At 45.8% G+C, this 15,472-nt stretch overlaps 1 protein-coding gene across 4 annotated transcripts in view; it reads right to left on the reverse strand.

Annotated features, from left to right (window-relative positions):
* Positions 1–15,472, reverse strand: part of KCTD15 (potassium channel tetramerization domain containing 15) — a 77,252-nt gene that overhangs the window by 55,630 nt on the left and 6,150 nt on the right. The gene's annotated exons all lie outside the window — the stretch shown is intronic.

The raw sequence follows: 15,472 nt of genomic DNA on the forward strand, positions 1-15,472 counted from the left end.
AGCTGGCAGGGGAATTCTGGGAGTTGAAGTCCACAAGTCTTAAAGCTGCCAACTTTACACACCCCTGACTTACATCAACCCATCAAAAGATAACACAGCAAAATACCTGAATTCTATACTCTATCTTTGCTTTTGACCCAATTCAAGTGACATCCTTCTTTTAGTTCAACTGAGATCTCTCTCTGAGATCTTAAAAGGGCTTGCCCAGCAGATCAGACCTATTAGCTGATTTGAGCAAAGAGTCCTCCAGTGATTTATATTAATGAATCAAGTTTTATCCACTGACTCTTCTGCTCAGAATCCCTACAAAATTTGACTATCGTATTTTTCGGAGTATAAGACGCAACTTTTCCCCTCAGAAAAGAGGATGAAAATCTGGGTAAGTCTTATACACTAAATACAGCATTTTTTGTCTCCCTAAACCCCGCCCCCTTTGCAAAAATGGCCGTGCATAGCCTTTAGGAGGCTTCCAGAGTGCTCCTGGGGGATGGGGAGGGCATAAATGAGTGAAAAATGGACCGTTTTTGCTCGTTTTCGCCCCCCCAGCCCCCAGGAGCACTCTACAAGCCTCCTAAAGGCTATGACTGCCCCCTTTTTTGACAAAAAACGGGCCCATTTTCGGGAGGTCTGCAGAGTGCAAAACCTTTTTTTTAATTTGCCTCTTCAAAACCTTGGTGTGTCTTATACTCCGAAAAATACGGTAATTATGGGGTAGGGTGACATTCCAAACATAAGACCTATCCCATCCAGCATCCTTAGGGAGACAACCAAGTTTTACATGAAGTTCAGAACTTATCCATCTTTATAACAGCATCTCAAGACCTTCCACATCTTCTGGAGAATGACACATGGACAGCATTATTAGCTTTCCTCTGGTGTCTTGAATAGGCAATTATTCAAAAACAGCACTTTGTGTGCCTAATACTCCATCCCCGTCTCCTAACTGACTGGCAGAATTTTGAGGTTCTCTTGGTTAAAACGGCTTTGCCTGGACCCAATTTTTGACTCAGAGAGCAAGGACCACCCTTAAAATAATTCCATCTCGCACAAATACATGAAAATGTACTCAAGCTGCAAAACAATTCAGTGAGGATAGAAACAATCGTACATCTTGCTGTAGAACATTAATTGTGTCAAGGATGCGATCCCTTTGCTGTTTTTATGTTATTTAACACAAATGTGGGGTGTTAAAAATCAGCATTTGGGCAAAGAGCTCACCCTACAAACCAAACCTCTCAACCAAACTCCTTTGTTCCTCTAAAAGCCCATTTATGTAAGAGTGAAGGGCTCCACTCAGTCCCCAGTGCAGCAGGACACAGCACCTGTACGCTTCTTACTCAAAGTCACAACTCAGACATAACTGTTCCGTAGCAAACAACTTTCACGTTCTAGATTTTGTTTGGGACTTCATGCTGAATAAAAAGGATGAGCTGGCATGTACAGCTGAGATACGGGGGAGGTCGTCTCTCTGAAATGTGCCAAAGTGGGTTTCAGCTACGGAGTCTGCTACAATCCCAGGGCAGGGGTGGGTAGCTAATCTGGATGATTGTCATTGGTACTACCTTGCCAATAGCTGGGTGTGACTGTTTGTGAGACCAGGCTTCAGGGGATAGGCTGTACCAACCGCCCTGAAGTGTCATAGGCTGCTAGATGCCATGGCTGATTGGTAGTGGGGCTACCCAGGGGTTTGCTGGCCACTATGACAAGTATGGATCTAATCCAATTTACTGAGGACTTGATCCATGGTTTTTTGTTTGTTTGTATGTTTGTTTGTTTATTGGATTTATATGCCGCCCTTCTCCCAAAGGACCCAGGGTGGCGAATTGCCTTGTGACAGTTGTAACATGATCAGGAATTGGCAAATACTGTATTTTTCGGAGTACAAGACACACCAAGATTTTGAAGAGGTAAATTTTTTAAAAAAGTTTTTGCACTCTGCAGACCTCCCAAACCCTCTGCACGCCTATTTTTTTTTTGTTTAAAACAGGGCATGCAGAGTTTGAGAGGCCTGCAAAGTGCTCCTGGGGGCTGGGGCAGCAAAAAGAGGAAAAAATGGCCCATTTTTCATGAAAACGGGCCCATTTTTAGCCAAAAAAGGGGCATGCATAGCCTTTAGGAGGCTTATAGAGTGCAAAAATGAGCGAAAAAAGAGTGGAAAACTCCCAGGCCCCCAGGAGCACTCTGCAGGCCTCCCAAACCCTCTGCATGTCCATTTTGCAAAGGGGAAAGGTTTTGAGAGGCCAAAAATGTTGCATTCAATGTATATAATGCACCCAGATTTTCACCCTCTTTTGCGGGGGGGAAAGATGCGTCTTATACTCCGAAAAATACGGTATATATCATTAATCTTGGTAACCCTAGAATTTACTGAGGTACTTCTAGCTGCAGGGAGGCTGGGCCTATTTATCTTCCCCAAGCACTTATGGATCCAACCAGGTTTCAGGGGAACTTGTTCCTGAGGCTTTGATGCTTGGTTTGACTTAGTTACAGTTAAGTAGTGGTATGGGAGGAAGGCCTTGGGAGACTAGGCCAAGGGATGCAGCTAAAGGAATGGTCAGATAAGAGACAGCAAAGCCCCCAGCTGTATAATGAGTGGAGAAAGAGGCTCAGAAGAGACCCTCTCTTCTTTCTCAGGTTGAAAAGGAGATAGGCAAGAAGAATTGTCACTTTCAGGCTTACTAGGTGGGAAACGCCAGCAGTTGAACTAGTTGTATTTTATTACAAAGCTACATTAACTGAATCTTGTGTCTAAAAATGTAATGCTGCCCAGAGTAACCTGGTGTCTCTTGTGGATAGGTGGAATACCTGTAGGGCCATGGTGTGGACTATTTTCAAGACTTCGTAAGTAAAGGTGCTTGGCTTTAAGATAACTGTTGGATTCCAGTTATTCAGGTTCAATGAAATTGGAAGTCTTTGGGGAAGACATTTGATCCTGTTAGTTCTGAGGAAGGGGAGAGGATCTGAAACCAGATTTAGACAACTTTCATTATTCTTCCAACTCCCCTTTTTAAGGGAAGCTATTGAGAAGGTGATTGGTTTGTAGCGTCAAAGAGTCTTGGATGAGATGGAATATCTACACCTCTTTCCATCTGTATTCAGATCGAGACATAAAGTAGTGCTAAGGTTTTGCTTGTTGATTACCCTTGGTAGAGCTTTTATTGAAAAGAACGGTTTCACACAAAATATGAAGCTATTCAGAAAGTATCCGGACCCCCTTCGCTTTTGTCAATTTTGTTATGCTGCAGCCTGATTCTACAGTTGTTGAATTTTTTTGTCATTAATCTACACCAGGGGTATCCAAACTTGGCAACTTTAAGACTTGTGGACTTCAACTCCCAGAATTCCCCAGCCAGCCATGCTCTGCTGGCTGGGGAATTCTGGGAGTTGAAGTCCACAAGTCTTAAAGTTGCCAAGTTTGGACACCCCTGATCTACACTCAGTAACCGATGGTGACAAAATGAAAACAGAATTTTAGACATTTATTAAAAAGAAAAAAAACTGAAATATCACATTGGCATAAGTATTCAGACCCTTCACTCAGTACTCCTGGGCAAAGAGGGTGCTGAAGCACCTTTGGCAGCAATACAGACCCCTTGGTTGTTGTTGTTTTTTGAGTAGGACACAACAAGCTCTGCATACCTGGATTGGGGGACTTTTTGCCATTCTTCCTTGCAAATCCTCTCAAGCTCAGTCAGGTTGGATGGCGACCATTGGTGGCCACTCTAGAACATTCACAGTTGTCCCTAAGCCACTCCTGTGTTGTCTTAGCCGTGTGTCATCTTGGACAGTGAGCCTTCAGCCCAGTCTTGAGGTTTTGAGCGCTGTGGAACAGGTTTTCATTGCGGATATCCTTGCACATTGATCCATTCAGCTTTCCTTCAACCCTGACCAATCACCCAGTCCCTGCCGCTGAGAAACACCTCCACAGCATGCTGCCACCACCACGCTTCACTGTTGGGATGATATTGGGCAGAGGATGAGCGGTGCCTGGTTTCCTCCAGACATAATGTTTAGAATTGAGGCCATACAGTTCAATCTTGGTTTCATCAGACCAGAGAAACTTCTTCCTCACAGTCTAAGAGTCCTTCAGGTGCTTTTTTGCAAACTCCAAGTGGATTTTCATGTGTTTGGCACTGAGGAGACACTTCAGTCTAGTCATCCAACCATGAAGCCCATATCGTTGGAGAACTGCAGTGATGGTTGTCCTTCTGGAACTCTATCCCATCTCCACACAGGCTCTCTGGAGCTAAGTGAGAGTGGCCATCGGGTTCTTGAGAGTTCTTAGTAAGAGAGTGACCACCCACTCTTACTAAGGCCCTTCTCCCCTGATTGCTCAGTTTGGAAGGCAATCAGTTCTTGGAACAGTCCTAGTTGTGTCAAACGTCTTCCATTTGAGAATTATGGAGGCCACTGTGCTCTTCAGTGAAGCAGAAATTTCAATTGTAGCCTTCCCCAGTTCTGTGCCTTGCAATAATCCTGGTTTCTGAGCTCTGCAGGTAGTTACAGTAGGATACCATCTGTACGCTGACGATACGCAGCTGTACATTTCCACCCCGAACCACCCCAACGAGGCCGTCGAAATGATGTCCCAGTGTTTGGAAGCCGTACGGGTCTGGATGGGAGACAACAGACTCAGACTCAACCCCTCCAAGACGGAGTGGCTGTGGCTACTGGCCCCCCGGTTCAACCAGTGTACTCCATCACTGGCCATTGGGGGCGAGCAACTGGCCCCCGTGGAGCGGGCGCACAATTTGGGCATCCTCCTAGACGCCCGGCTGTCTATGGATGACCATGTGGCAGCCGTGGCGAGGGGGGCGTTCCACCAGGTCCGCCTGGTGCGCCAATTGCGCCCCCTATTGGACCGGGATGCCCTTCGCACAGTCACTCACGCGCTGGTGACGTCCCGTCTGGACTACTGCAATGCTCTCTACATGGGGCTCCCCTTGAGATGCACCCGGAGACTACAGCTGGTCCAGAATGCGGCCGCGCGGGCAATTATGGGGCGAACGAGGTTCACCCATGTAACACCTCTCCTGCACGAGCTGCACTGGCTCCCTGTGGTCTACCGGGTGCGCTTCAAGGTGTTAATCACCATCTTTAAAGCACTCCATGGCACAGGACCTAGTTATTTGCGGGATCGTATCCTGCCCCATACATCCCTGCGACCAATCCGCTCTCACAGAGAGGGACTCCTCCGAGTGCCGTCCACTAGGCAGTGCCAGAGGGCGGCGCCCAGGAGTAGGGCCTTCTCTGTGATGGGCCCAGCCCTCTGGAATGACCTCCCCCCAGATATCAGGATAACGACGGATCTCCGCTCCTTCCGCACGAAACTCAAGACCCACCTGTTCCAACTAGCCGGCCTGGCTTAATCAGAACTTCTAACCTCCCTGGCAATTTTAAACTGTATATTTAAATCTTTTGGGTATTTTAATTGTTTTAATTGTATTAATTTTATTGTTATTTATTTTAACTTTGTGGCTTTTACTTTTCGTATTGCTAATTGTTGATGTATTTACCTCCTCCATGCCACATGCCTTTATATTTGATTGTACGTCGCCCCGAGTCCCTTCGCGGAGAGGGCGCGACTGATAAATTGAATCAAATAAATAAAAATAAATAAATACTTTGACCTCATAGCTTTTGCTTTGCTACAGTGTGCATTGTCGGCTGTGAGGCTTCTATAGAGAGATGTGTGCCTTTCCAAATCATGTCCAATCAATTTACCATAGGTGGACTCTAATCAAAGCGTAGAAACATGTCAGCAGCGATCAAGAGAAATGGAACTTGAACTACATTTCCATCGTGTTGTTGCAAAAAGTCTGAATACTTATGCCCATGTGATATTTCAGTTTTTTTCTGTTTAGTAAATTTACAGACGTTTCTAAAATTACGTTTTCACTTTGTCATTATGGGGTACTGAGTGTAGATTAATGAGAAAAAAATGAATTTCAGCAACTGTAGAATATGGCTGCAGCATAACAAAAGTGAAGGGGGTACATGAAGACTCTCTGAATGCGTGTTAGTGGACTTCCTTTGCATGGGCTTAGCTTCCTATGGCAAATAGCGGAATCTCCTTAAACAATTCCATGAACACCAAGGCTCAATGTGACACAGGAATCAAGCACTTAACGGAGTAAATGGGGAGGGGAAGAAAAGTGAGGCTGTTTTACAAAAGAGGTGGCCCTTTCAACACACAAAATATGTGAATCAATACCATCCACAAGAGTGGAGAAATGGCTTCTTTATTAGGATACAGCTTGGCCTAAAACTATGTGGACTCTATGAAGACCTAGAGCAATGAAGGCAAACCTTTTTTGGCTCGCGTGCCACAAGTGGGGGGAGCGCAGGGGGGTCGTGTGCGGGAATGCCGCACCCATAATGCAACGCACGACCCCCCCAGTGCACATGCGCGCACAATACACGACCCCCCCATTTTTACATGCTTTTTTCTCCCTCCCCAGGCTCCAGAGGCTTTATAGGAGCCTGGGGAGGGCGAAAAGAGCCTACCCCGCCCCCCCGGAGGCCCTCCGGAGGCTTCAGGGACCGTCCGGAGGCTTCCCTGAAGCCTTTGGAACGCTTAAAATGACCCTCCGATCAAACCGGAAGTCACTTCCGGTTTGCTCGGAGGGTGGTTTTAAGCGTTCCGAATGCGTCAGGGAAGCCTCCGGACGCTCCCTAAAGCCTCCGGAGGCCCTCTGGGAGGGCGGGGGAGGCTCTTTTCGCCCTCCCCAGGCTCCTATAAAGCCTCTGGAGCCTGGGGAGGGTGAAAAATGGCTTTTAAAAAGGTGAACTCAGCTGGCCAGCGCGCGCATGTGCACTGGCCAGCTGACAGGGCAGCGCCTCGCATGCCATAGGTTCGCCATCACTGACCTAGAGCCTAGCTGCAATACTTCCTGCATCTCCTGCTCAATAGGATTATTATGTGCACAAATGCATTTACTTGATACACAGTCAGTCTCCACCCAAGGATCGTGGTGTAACAAAACAATTGCTTCCATGTTAGCAAGAACAGAATCATGAATGCAAAATCCAATGGAGACTTTTCTGAAACCAGTATTTTTCAAAAATGTAGCATCAACCGCAGAATAGAAGTACCTAACAATGACAAATGTTTGAATTTTTTTTTTAAAAAAAATGCTTAAAATAAATTTTGAGAGAAAGCTCGTCCACTGAGATGACAGGTTGTCGACAAGGGGTGCACACAATTGGCGATCAAGGAACCTTACGTTGGCTGTGAAGCTTCTGCTCGTTGGTGAAATTCTCTTCTGCCTCCCATTTTACAAGACAGGAATCAGATGAGATGCTTGGAACATCCTATTTCCTACGCTCTTCCAGGGAAACCTGGAATTCCTCTGAAATCTAGAGATGCTACAGGCAAGAAAGAGTGGATCTTTTAGTGTATGGACTCAGTTCCTATTGCATGTCTGTGTAGCAGCCCAAAAAGTCATCTCTAACCATCTGCAATGTCCCCATTCTATGGCAGCTTCAAATCCCCAAACCGAGTAAGGTTTTCTCCAGGCAGATGATTAATACCAACATTATTTATTTATAAACTTTATTTGCTGCCTATTTCGCCATGGGGCTACTCTAGGTGGCTTACAATCATAAAAAGGAAATAAGAGTAGTGTAAACAGAAGTAAAATAATATAACCATAAAAGGGCAATGAAAAAAAACACACAGGGAGTAATCAATATGATAACCAAAGATTTGGGCAGGTGGAGAGCAAAGGGCAGGGAGGAGGGGGGAGGCTGTCAATCTAGCAGACACCTCCAGCATGGAACTCCCCCATTTGGTCCCCAGGCCCACCGGAAGAGCCAGGTTTTTAGGCCCTTGTGGGAGAATAGGAAGGCGGGGGAAGATCTTACCTTAGAGCAGGGGTGTCCAAACTTGGGAACTTTAAGACTTGTGGACTTCAACTCCCAGAATTCCCCAGCCAGCACAGTCCAAACTTGGGAACTTTAAGACTTGTGGGCTTCAACTCCCAGAATTCCCCAGCCAGCACAGTCCAAACTTGGGAACTTTAAGACTTATGGATTTCAACTCCCAGAATTCCCCAGCCAGCACAGTCCAAACTTGGGAACTTTAAGACTTGTGGACTTCAACTCCCAGAATTCCCCAGCCAGCCTGGGAGTTGAAGGGAGTTGAAGTCCACAAGTCTTAAAGTTCCCAAGTTTGGACACCCCTGCCTTAGAGGGTAAGATGTTCCAAAGGACGGGCCTTGTAGCCAAGAAAAGGCTCTTCTTTGGGATCCTGATAGTCGTTGGGAGTTCTTTTGACTGACTCCGGAATACGAAGGAAGCTTTCTCTGCTGGCCCAAGTAGGAAGGGTTTCTCTTAGCAGGACAAGGCAGGTCATCAGGTAGCCTGGGTTGTGCCATCAAGGTCTTTAAAGGGTATAACCAACACCTTGACCTGCCCTCAGAAGCAGACGGGGAAGCAGCCAAGGAAGTTTGCAAAGCAGAGATGTCATAGGGGCCATCTTAGGGCCCCCAAAGACTGCTCTCGCTGCTGCACCCCAGTTGAAGCTTCCAAATGGACCTCAAGGATTCCCTACATAGAGCTCCCTGCAATAATCCAGGCGAGAGATGACCTGGGCTCGAGTAACGGAGCAGGAGGAGTCCTGATCCAAGAAAGGTTGCAACTGGGGCACAAACTGGAATGGTGCCAAAGCTCTCCTGGTGACATTGGAGATGTGAGTCCAGGAAAACCCCTAGGTTGAGAATTGGGCCTGAACTGGGTACTGCAACCCCACCCAGAACTAAGGATGGCAAACATTCGGATCCTGAGGCTGAATGCACCCAAAGCCATTCAGTCTTGCCAGGGTTCAGTCTGTTGTTGCCCATCCAGATCTCTACAACCTCCAGGCTTCGCAAGAGGACAGAGGCAGCATCCTTTGGGTTGAGTTGAGCATCGTCAACATATTGATGATGTCTCGACCCATGGTGATGGAAGATCTCACGCAATGGCTTCATGTAGATCTTAAACAAGAGTGGATAGAGTACTGAGCCCTGTGAGACAATCCAAATCAGCAGTCGGGGACTGGATCTCTCACTCCCTATCAACACCAATTGGAACTGACCTTGGAGGAAGGAGGTGAAAGAGCACAGAACGGAGCCACCCAGCCTCAGCCCATTTAGCTGGTCCAAGAAGAAGCCAGGATCAATAGTATCAAAGGCTGCTGAGGGGTCAAGGAGAGTGAGAATGGCTGCACTACCTCCATCCTGCTCCCATCAGAGACTGCCCATAAGTTCACCCGAGGCTGTCTGTATCACATTTTCCACTACCTTCCCCCAAAAAGGAAGATGGGAGAGTGGATGAAAGTTGTCTGGGCAGGTAGGGTCAAGTGATGTTTTTTTAAGGAGGGGGAAAACCAGCGCTCTTTAAAAGATCTTGGGAATGTCCCCACATCTACTGAGGAATTTATCACTGCCTGAACCAACTTGGTAGTCACTGTCTTGGAGGCTTTCACCAGCCAGGAGTGACAAGGGTCTAACTGACAGGTGACAGCGCAGAGGACACAGTCCACTTCCTAAGGTCCAACTGGGGCAAACTTGTTTCCAAATTGCTGAGCAAGTTGTCATTCTAGGCATCTCATAAGGACCAACACCATGCAAAGTTCTAACTGGGAATAAAGCCAAGCGATTGTATCCAAATGGGGTTCAACAAATTCTTCTGCACAGCCCTAAAGATGATTGTCCAAATTTTCCTAGTGTAGGGAGGATTGGGTGAGTAAGACCAAGGTTGAGGGGTGACACTGTGGATGGAAAAAGAGCAGAAGTATAGTTTTCTTTCACCACTTTTTCTTTTTACGATAGGTCTTAATAGCAGCTCTAAGATGTGTCCACTTGGGAGTCACCCTTTGTTTTTCTCCAGCAGCGCTCTAGATGGTCTTTGAACCCATTTCAGACCTCTTCAGTCCCTCCATGAACCACAGGGAACAATGGGAGCGAAGGGTCGTGGTAGATCGCCAAGGCAATATTCTGTCCAGAGCCTCAGCAGTCTTTCCGTTCCAGGCTCTTAACTGTTACGGTTCTGGTAGGACCACACAGCAAATTCTCCGGGATATTCCCCAGATCCTCCTGGAACCAATCTGGGTCCACCAGTGTCCAGGAGTGAACAATTCCAATGGGTCCGGCCTCCCTGCAGAGAGGCGGTGATGTAAGAGGGCGATCAGGGTGTGGTCAAACCATAACCGGGGAGATAACGTTTGGCTCCCCACTAGACCATGTTGACGTTGCTCCAATAGGAACATGAAATCTGGTGTGTGGCCACTATTCCAAGCCAGACCTGTGACAATCTGAAATAGATCCACGGCCATCATGAAGGACATGAACTCCTGGGCTGATTCTGAAGCCAAACCCAGGGAAGGCAGATGGAAGCCACCCAGAATGGGCATTGGCCAAAAGTCCTTTGATATAGGTATCGCCAATTCAACAGGCATAGACAGAAGTGGCATTTGACACTTTGGATTGTAAAGGCAGGATGCAAACTAAAAAAATAAATTGACTACTGAATATTTGTTGGGGAGACCACTGAAAGTCAGCAGATTGCTCCCCCCGCATCTCTTACAGGTAACGAGAATCCAAGTTGCCATGGGCTACAAACCAGGATAGTACAAGGCTCCTCCATCCTCACACACCACTGTTAAAGCAGCACGAACTGGGCATGATGCCATGAACAGGCTCACTGACCCTTCCCTGGGCCGGACTGCTTCTCCATGGGCCCCGTTTCTCATGCTGGAGCGCTTCTGAGCATGAGGCCTTGGGGAGGGTCTCTGCAGCCACACCAGCACAAATGCTCATCTTCAAAGGTGATGCTTTGAACTTTGTGTGGTCTTTCTGGCTGCTCAAGGGAGGAAGAAGCCAGGAAGCGAATTCTAGTCCTTGGCGTTTTTTCTCTGCCTGCCCTCTTGATTCTTTTGTCACAATTGTTTAAATGACTGTCTCATACACACATGCTCATACCTACAAAACCGATTTCCCCAATACTCTTCATTGCTTTCCCAATTGTCAAGCATCGATTTGTAACAATCATTTCTTTTAATAAAGTTTCAGGTAACAGGACCTGTTTTAACTCCAAGAGGAACCAGTAATGGGCCACAAAGTCTGAAGTTTATAAATTACTGTGCAGACACACAAATGCAAGCAAAATAAGGAAACACGCCTACTAACAGACATTTGGTTGCGGCTACAATCCAGCACATGTATGACAATAATCCCAATGAAAAACAGCAAGACTTGCTTTCTTAGAATGAAGTTGTTAAATGCATCCAGATTTGCAGGTGATAATTAATTGTCCATTTGCCTGTCTCTTAAGAGAGAACGTTGTGGCAATTTTGAACGAAAGGTCCAGCATTCTAATGCTATTGAATGTTCCTGGTAATATTCTTATTATTGCCTCCAAGAACCCTACGCTCTGGGGATCAAGGGAGCCATTTCACCCTTTTGCCACTTAATCGTCTTTTCTTCTCTGCATGCTCTCAGTCCTTAGCAGAGTCTCTTCAGGAAAATGTTCTCTCCCACTGCAACCACACTGCTAGTTTTGTTTTATTTATTTATTTATTTTTTTGGCTCCATTTCTTCATTGGTATTTGCAATTCATGGTGGCAATTATTTATTTATTTAATGGGATCCCAACCTTCTCTGGGCCAAGGCCGAACCTAAATTGGATTCCTCTTAGCCTAAATTAAGTTCCATGTATTAAATGCCACCAACGTATTTAAACGTTTTCCCCACCCAATACATTTAACAATCAAATCAGTGCTAAGGTTTAGAGCAGGGGTGTCCAAAGTTGAGAACTTTAAGACTTGTGGACTTCAACTCCCAGAATTCCCCAGCCGGCTGGCTGGGGAATTCTGGGAGTTGAAGTCCATAAGTCTTAAAGTTCTCAACTTTGGACACCCCTGGTTTAGAGCTTCAGACTCATCCCCAGCTTATGAAAGGCCGCTAGTGGGCAAAAGGCCTTTCAAAAGGCCCCGGCCGGCTGGGGAATTCTGGGAGTTGAAGTCCACAAGTCTTAAAGTTCTCAACTTTGGACACCCCTGGTTTAGAGCTTCAGACTCATCCCCAGCTTATGAAAGGCCGCTAGTGGGCAAAAGGCCTTGGCAGGGCAAGAGAGCAGAGTTCCCTGCCCTGATGAACGTGCAATCTGAAATTAAGCACATAGATCAGGGGTCAACAACCCACAGCTCTGGAGCCACATGTGGCTCTTTCATCCCTCTGCTGCAGCTCCCTGTCGCCAGTCGGCTCCACAATTGATAGGGGTTTTGGTTGGGACAGGTAGAGGAAAAAGGAAGCCGCACAAGGCGGAGACTCTATGGTGGGGGAACCAGACTTCCGGTCAGCAGAAGAAAAAGGATGCCGTGCTAGGAGGAGACTCTGTGGTGGTGGTGGTGGTGGTGGAACCGGACTTCCGGTCGGCTTCAGAATTGAATGGGGGGCTTCCAGTTAGGATCTTTGTGGCTCTTTGAGTGTTTAAGGTTACCGACCCCTGGATGGGAAAAGGAGGCAGGGTCACCCGAGTTTCACTTCTTTGTACTTTTTAATAAAATCTGATCAAGTGCTCTGATCTCTCGGAGATAAAAATGACCCATCCGTTTGTTAGGTCAAGAAGACTCGTGATTTATCTATGGCCTAAACTGGTACTAATGGTGCACAGTAACTTAATCCCATTAATTTGATGTGTAAATAAACCCCTCTAAACTCAGCAGGATTCTGGCAATCTGTTGTTGTTGTTTTAATCTCAGGGCCCTGAACAGCTGGAAAGGTGCAGGTTTCAGATCAAGAAGGAAAGAGCAAGTCCCCTGGGAGCTTTCCTTAGGCCCCAGTCCCATCTAAGTCCATTTGTATAACAATGTTAAGGGTCTGGGATTTTACCCAACTTCTGCCTTCCACTTTCACTAGGGCTGCAACTCAATGTTTCACCATGCAGGCTTGGCTTCTAAGAGCTGCACTTCCAAAGTACTGAGAGATTCTGCAGCAGAGGCAATCTGGAGTGCATTCAGTTATTATCAATTAAGCAGAATGGGAATTGTAACTTCTACTGATGTTAACATATTCTGAATTCCTTGAAATTACGTCTGTTCCAGCCATATATCCTGGAACAGGATAGTCCAGAAGCCTTCAATGCCATTCCTTAGTTGGGGATGGCTTACAGCTCCTGCATTGCCCGCCTACATCTATTACAGCAGTGTTTCTCAAACTTGGCGACTTTAAGTCCTGTGGACTTCAACTCCCAGAATTCCCCAGCCAGCTATGCTGGCTGGGGGATTCTGGGAGTTGAAGTCCACAGGACTTAAAGTTGCCAAGTTTGAGAAACACTGTATTACAGCCTATCACTTGATTTTGAAAATTATATGCTCACATGAAACGCATGCCATGGTTGAAACCAATGAGAAAAGAGGATGCACATTTAACAAAACTTTAATATAATCAGCATCTTTAAGCTCCCCTCCTCAGACCCTAAAAGGTATAAGCGGCATTTTATTACAGACTTCAAAGTTAAAGAAATTTAAATACAACCAGGGTGGTAGAAAAGATGTGACTCTATTATGAACGTATCCACAGTTGTGGAACAAAGGCAAGGCTACCAATAAGATGGATGATTTTAAGGCAGCTCTTATTTTATTAGGAACACCATGGCTCATGTATTAGTCGGTTATTTATGAGATGTGAACACATTTAAGCAGCTTAAAATATATATATTTCTGGGAATCCATTGGAAGATACTTGCAAAAAAGTAGTATTAATATTAGTGATTTTTAATAACTGACAGGTATCTTTAACATCAATAACATCAAGCAATGTTTTCTTCCAAATTATCATTACACCACATAAAACTCCACAAAATTATACCAAGAAGGTGGGTATTGCTTGCTTGCAAACATTATCTCACTCATATTGAATCACTGCATTTATGGAACTTACATATAATTACAGCTCTTGGAACTCCTAAAAGGCTAAATTATAGAGCAGATAAAAATCTCATCCTAAATGCATAGAAAACAGAGCAGCTACATAGCCCTTTTCCACTGCATTGTCCCATTTGTCTTAAAGCTTTATTTGACCAAAGCACATATCCAGTGATTGCCAGGGGCTTCTTCTGCCCCATTGGAAGGGACTGAACCCAAATTTCTAACGGCTTTATTCCAAACAGCCCTATGCGTGTTAATATAGTATTAAAAAACCAGGCGTGTGATTTTCATAAAAAAAACATATGCCTTTTAATAAAATGTATACATTTAAAGCGGCTGTCAGATTCCTCCTGACTTTTCTTTTGCCCCAATAGGCTTAATAGGTCTCTTCTTCTGCAATCTCTTTAATGTGATAGAGAGGGAAAGGTTGATCAAAGCTGATCAACGGATTTACATCGTTGCCTATGGATAGAAGTAGCTCTTCTTTTCAGACAGCCTGGGCCCCCTCCTCTTTGTAAACAATTATGGGTGGATATGGGCTCTGCAAGAATTGCAATCCTGTGTTTTTTTTTAGGGAAGGCCTTTTTAATGACCAAGCAAGTCATATATCCATGATCTGAAAGGCCAGTGGATCAATGGGCAACATTTTTCCTGAGTAGCCAGGCCCTTTCTTTAGGCCAGCAAGGCAACTGGCACCTATAACTGACCCTAAACCCCAAAGAGTGCTCACCTGAACTAGCCTCAATGTTCTCCTCCCTAAGGCAGCTCTTGAAGGCGGATATACAATATCCAACCCCTGACAGCCCCAAGAGCCAAGACTGGGCCCTATTTCTCTCTCTCTCTAAAGAATGCATTCTAGATGCTTCGTGTTTTTGTGCTCACAAATCTACCTAAGCAAGCTAGGAAGAACTCCTAAACCATGTTCTCTTTTGGGAACTTTTACAATAAGTACGCTGTAACGCTTGGCTCAATAGGGCAGACCAGTTCTTTCACAGTCTTCCTGCAATGAGCGCTCAACAGATTTCCCCAACTTCGTGCCCTCCGCGTTCACTGGGGCTGCAATTCAATCTTCTGGCTCCAAAGAGCTTCTCCAGCAGAGGCAACCTGGAGTGCATTCAGTAGCTGTCATTATCAATCCAGCAGAATGGGGATTCTAACTTCTATGGATGCTAACTTCTATTCTGAACGCCTTGCAATTAGATCTGTTCCAGCTAGATGGCAATGGTGCTGGGGAGATCCTTAAAATGGCACCCAACCTCCTCCCAAGAAGACCGCCGTCTTCCAATGGAGTTCAATACCCCCAAAGCATCCCCTCTCGATGAAATGGAGGTGGCTTTAATTCCCACCAGTTACAATGCTATAAAAGCCACTCTAGGCAGCAGCAAATTGTGGTTCAACGTTTAGAAGGTAATGGCTCAACTTTAAGCTTTTGACTCTACCTCTGGAAATGCTTTCAACTGAAAATGACATGTGTTTGCAAGGTGGCTGAAACTGGAGTTTACTTCCAAATCATTCGGAAGAGGCAAGGGGAAGTGCAGCACCAGCAAATCAATGGCTTAT

The sequence above is a fragment of the Natrix helvetica genome (genome assembly GCF_964273705.1).
Source record: "Natrix helvetica genome assembly, chromosome: 10".
Lineage (NCBI taxonomy): Eukaryota > Metazoa > Chordata > Lepidosauria > Squamata > Natricidae > Natrix > Natrix helvetica.